This window comes from Neofelis nebulosa, chromosome 17 (genome assembly GCF_028018385.1).
Source record: "Neofelis nebulosa isolate mNeoNeb1 chromosome 17, mNeoNeb1.pri, whole genome shotgun sequence".
In the NCBI taxonomy this organism is placed as follows: domain Eukaryota; kingdom Metazoa; phylum Chordata; class Mammalia; order Carnivora; family Felidae; genus Neofelis; species Neofelis nebulosa.
Window position 1 is genome coordinate 31,629,406 of NC_080798.1, and position 5,827 is coordinate 31,635,232.

At 38.6% G+C, this 5,827-nt stretch overlaps 1 protein-coding gene across 5 annotated transcripts in view; it reads left to right on the forward strand.

The window, feature by feature from the left end:
* The window catches only part of FTO (FTO alpha-ketoglutarate dependent dioxygenase), a 393,377-nt gene that overhangs the window by 7,718 nt on the left and 379,832 nt on the right, over nucleotides 1–5,827 (forward strand). The gene's annotated exons all lie outside the window — the stretch shown is intronic.

The following is a 5,827-nucleotide window of genomic DNA, read 5'->3' on the forward strand; positions in this document are numbered from 1 at the left end:
TACACTCCCGCTTTGCCCATTAGCAATAAAATTGTGGTGATAGTTACGGTCATGGTGAGAATTAAGTGTGATCTATGTTAAGCACCTGGAACATTCTAGCATGTTTTCAAAGTAGATGTTGTTGTTACCACCATCATGTCATTGGCATCATCATTTCCACCTGTCTGATCCCCATAGCTATTTTAGCCTATATTCAGAATAGTCATGCAGTAAAAACTTAGGTCAGCTAATTGGACAGATTTTTCTCAACTGGGGTTCCACTAACTTCTGTCCTATGCATCTCAATTGGTATAAAGTGTGTACCACCTTTGGAGGAATTAAGAAAATAGTCATTCAAACCATTTTCTGTGTTCTGTGGTTCAGATGAGGAATCTAGTTAAGTACCATATTTGGTACTTTGGGGGCACATGGGTAAATACGGCAGATTTGGTCCCATGGAACTGGCCGCTTTTCCATGAAAGGTAATAATTAAACAGGTACCAACAGTGGAGTGCTGTGTTTTATCATGGGAGCAGGACATGGCAGCAAGGAGGATCTATTGTGCTATGGAGGTTTTGGAATTCCTTCCTCAGGAAGATCTATTTAACCTGGTCTTGGTGTCACGGAATTCCTTCCTAAGATCTAAGGATGTATCCTTATAAGACACCTGAGACTCCTTTTGAAGTTGTCCAGAAATATTAGAACTGTTTTTTTTTTTTTTTTTTTTTTTATATGCCAGTTAACGCAATGTTGTATTCTTTTCAGGTGTACAGAACAGTGATTCATCAATTTTATACGTTACTCAGTGCTCGTCATGATAAGTGTACTCTTTTTGTTTTTTGGGTTTTTTTCCCCCATAATAGCTAAATTAACTGCTTTAGTATTATTTTTTAAAATTTTATTTAAATCCAAGTTAGTTACCATATAGCATAGCTTGAACTCACAAACCGTGAGATCATGACCTGAGCCGAAGTCAGATGCTTGACTGACTGAGCCACCCAGGCGCACCCTTCTATCTCTGTTGATATCTTATTTTTCTTTCCCTTCCCCTATCTTCATCTATTTTGTTTAAAAAATTTTTTTTAATGTTTATTTATTTTTGAGAGAGAGAGGCAGAGCATGAGCGGGGGAGGGACAGAGAGAGAGAGGGAGACACAGAATCCGAAGCAGGCTCCAGGCTCTGAGCTGTCAGCACAGAGCCCGACACGGGGCTCGAACCCACGAACCGTGAGATCATGACCTGAGCCGAAGTTGGATGCCCAACCGGCTGAACCACCAGGTGCCCCAATCTGTTTTGTTTTTTAAATTACACATGAGTGAAATCATAAGGTATTTGTCTTTCTCTGACTGATGTATTTCACTTAGCATAATACTTTCTGGTTCCATCCACGTTGTTGCAAATGGCAAGATTGCATTCTTTTTGATTGCCAAGTAATATTCCATTGTTTATATATATGTATATCTATATGTCTATATATCTATATGTCCATATCTACATCTATGTCTGTATACCACATCTTTGTCCGTTCATCAGTTGGTGGACATTTGGGTTCTTTCCATAATTTGGCTAATGTTGATAGTGCTGCTATAAATATTGGGGTACATGTGCTCCTTCGAATCAGCATTTTTGTGTCCTTTGGATAAATACTTAGTAGTGCAATTGCTGGGTCATAGGGTAGCTCTATTCTTAATTTTTTGAGGTACCTTCATACTGTTTTCCAGGGTGGCTGCACCAGTTTGCATTCCACCAATGATGCTTGAGCGTTCCACCTTTCTTTGCATCCTTGCCAACATCTGTTCTTTCCTGAGCTGTTAATTTTAGCCATTCTGACAGGTGTCAGGTGGTATCTCGTTGTGGTTTTCATTTGATAATGAATGATGTTGAGCATTTTTTCATGTGTCTGTTAGCCATCTGGATGTCTTCTTTGGAAAAGTGTCTATTCATGTATTTTGCCCATTTCTTCACTGGATTATTTGTTTTTTGGGTGTTGAGTTTGAGAAGTTCTTTATAGATTTTGGATATTAACCCTTTATCTGATATGTTGTTTGCAAATGTCTTCTTCCATTCTCTAGGCTGCCTTTTAATTTTGTTGATTGTTTCCTTCGCTTTTTGTCTTGATGTGGTACGGTAGTTCATTTTTGCTTTTGTTTTCCTTGCCTCCGAAGACCTGTTTAATAACTTGTGGCCAAGGTCAAAGAGGTTGTTGCCTGTTTTCTCCTCTAGGATTTTGGTGCTGTCCTGTCTCACATTTAGGTCTTTTATCTATTTTGAGTTTATTTTTGTGTCTGGTGTAAGAAAGTGGTCCAGGTTCATTCTTCTGCATGTCACTGTTTAATTTTCCCAGCACCATTTGCTGAAGAGACTTTCTTTTTTCCATTGGATAGTCTTTACTGCTTTGTTGAAGATTAGTTGGCCATACATTTGTGGGTCCATTTCTGGGTTCTCTGTTCTGTTCCATTAATCGATGTGTCTGTTTTTTGTGCCTGTACCATACTGTCTTGATGATTACAGCTTTGTAATACAACTGGAAGTCTAGAATTGTGATGCCTCCAGCTTTGGGTTTCTTTTTCGACATTGCTTTGACTATTTGGGTCTTTTCTGGTTTCATAAAAATTTTAGAATTGTTTGTTCTATCTCTGTGAAGAATGCTAATATTATTTTGATGGGGATTGCATTGAATGTGTAGATTGCTTTGGGTAGCATCAACATTTTAACAATATTTGTTCTTCCAATCCATGAGCATGTAATGTTTTTGCATTTCTTTGTGTCTTCAGTTTTTTCCACAAGCTTTCGGTGGTTTTCAGTGTGTAGATCTTTCACCTCTTTGGTTAGGTTTATTCCTAGGTATTTTATGGTTTTTGGTACAATTGTAAATGGGATCGATTCCCTGATTTCTCTTTCTGCTGCTTCATTATTGGTGTATAGGAATGCAACTGATTTCTGTGCATTGATTTTATATCCTGCGACTTTGCTGAATTGATGTATCAGCTCTAGCAGTTTTTTGGTGAAATCTTTCGGGTTTTCCACGTAGAGCATCATGTCATCTGGAAAGAGTGAAAGTTTGAGCCCTTCCTTGCCGATTTGGATGCCTTTTATCTCTTCTTGTTGTCTGACTGTTGAGACTAGGACTTCCAGTACTATGTTGAACAACAGTGGTGAGAGAGGACATCCCTGTCTTGTTCCTGACCTTGGTGGGAAAGCTCTCAGTTTTTCCCCATTGAGGATGATATTAGCTGTGGGTCCTTATATATGGACTTTACGAGGTTTAGGATGGTAAGTGTCTCTTAATCCCCTTCACCTGTTTCACCCATCCACCACCCACCTCGCCTCTGGTAACCTCGTCTCTTTGTTCTCTATAGTCATGAGTCTGTTTTTTGGTTTGTCTTTTTTTCCCTTTGTTTCTTTGTTTTGTTTCTTAAATTCCACATATAAGTAAAATCATGTTATTTGTGCTTCCCTGACTTATTTTCACTTAGCAGTATACGCTCTAGCTCCAACTGTGTCATTGCACAAGGCAAGAGTTCATTCTTTTAAATGGCTGAGTAATATTTCACTCTCATTATATATATATCTCATCATCTTTATCCATTCATCTATTGATGGACACCTGGGCTGCTTCCATAATTTGGCTATTGTCAATAATGCTGCAATAAACATGAAGGTGCATGTATTCCTTTGAATTAGTGTTTCTGTATTGTTTTGGTAAATACCAAGTAGTGTAGTAGCTGGATCGTAGGGTAGTTCTGTATTTGACTTTTCGAGGAACCTCCACACTGTTTTGCACAGTAGCTGCACCAATTTGCATTCCCATCAACAGTGCGAGAGGGTTCTTTTTTTCCCACATCCTTGTCAACCTTGTTGTTTCTTGTGTTTTTGATTTTAGCCATTCTGAGAGGTATGGGGTGATATCTCATTGTAGTTTGGATTTACATTTCCCTGATGAGGAGTGATGTTGAACAGCTCTTCCTGTGTCTGTTGGCCATCTGGATGTCTTCTTTGGAGAAATGTCTGTACTTGTCTTCTGCCCATTTTTTAATTGGGTTATTTGTTTTTTTTTGGGTATTGAGTTTTATAAGTTCTTTATATATTTTGGATACTAACCCTTTATTGGATATGTCATTTGCAGATACCTTCTCCCATTTGGTAGGTTGCCTTTTGATTTTGTGTATTTTTTCCTTTGCTGTGCAGAAACTGTTAAGTTTGATGAACTCCCAATAGTTAATGTTTCCCTTGCCTCAAGAGACGTATCTAGAAAAACGTTGTTATGACTGATGGCAGAAAAATTTCTGCCTATCCTCTCTTCTAGGATTTATATGGTTTCAGGTCTCACATTTAGGTCCTTAATCTATTTTGAGTTAATCTTTTTTTATGGTATAAGAAAGTTGTCCAATTTCACTTCTCTGCATGTAGCTATCCAGTTTTCTCAACGCCATTTGTTGAAGAGACTTTCCCATTACATATTCTTTCCTCCTTTGTCAAAGATTAGTTGACCCATATACTCATGGGTTTGTTTCTGTGCTTTCTGTTCTGTCCCATTGGTCTATATGTTTATTCTTGTGCCAGTGCCATACTATTTTGATTACTACAGCTTTGTAGTATAACTTGAAATCTGGAATTGTGATGCCTCCGTCTTTGTTTTTCTTTTTCAAAATTGTTTTCACTATTTGGGATTTTTTGTGGCTTCATACAAATTTTAGGATTCCTTGTTCTAGTTCTGTAAAAAATGCCATTGGTATTTTGATAGGGTATTAGAACTGTTTTTCAGTCATGGAGTGAAAAGGTGTAGATGTTGAATTCCAAGTTAGTTTCAAAGGTTCCTATGGATAAGATCATCTTTTTATTTATTTTTTTATTTTATTTTATTTTTTTTTCAACGTTTTTTATTTTTTTTATTTTTGGGACAGAGAGAGACAGAGCATGAACGGGGGAGGGGCAGAGAGAGAGGGAGACACAGAATCGGAAACAGGCTCCAGGCTCCAAGCCATCAGCCCAGAGCCTGACGCGGGGCTCGAACTCACGGACCGCGAGATCGTGACCTGGCTGAAGTCGGACGCTTAACCGACTGCGCCACCCAGGCGCCCCAAGATCATCTTTTTAAAAAATACTGAAAATATAACTAGTTAAGATTTATTACTGAGAGGGCTGTACACTTATTAGGAACATGATAATTTTGTTTAAGTAATGTACACTTTTATCAGTGAAGGAACATATCCAGAATAAACTTGCTGTTTCAAATAAAAATCATTAACAAAGTCTTCTGTTTTGGTGGCTATTTTCTTGATATCATTTAATAAGATAAACCTTATGTTATACTGTCTAGTGAGTTATAAATATGATAGTGCAATAAAAGGAAGTTTGTGGTTTGTGTATGTATTCATTGGGTCTTTTTTTTTTTTTTTAATTTATTTTTGGGACAGAGAGAGACAGAGCATGAACGGGGGAGGGGCAGAGAGAGAGGGAGACACAGAATCGGAAACAGGCTCCAGGCTCCGAGCCATCAGCCCAGAGCCTGACGCGGGGCTCGAACTCACGGACCGCGAGATCGTGACCTGGCTGAAGTCGGACGCTTAACCGACTGCGCCACCCAGGCGCCCCTCATTGGGTCTTTTTACTTCAGTTTTATTTTATTTTTTTTTGCAGTTTGGCATTTTAGTAAGGTTCTGGAAAGGTTGTTTTGGTCCCTACCTTCACTATGGACCATCCTGGATTATATTGCCAGTTTATCTGTCGCAGATTTAGGAAACTGAATGTAGAACATTTTTGGGTGGTGGCCAATGACCAGCCGCCTTAAAAAATTAAAACTTCTCCTGCCGTATTCCAGTGTGTGATTCCCCCCCCCCTCCCCAA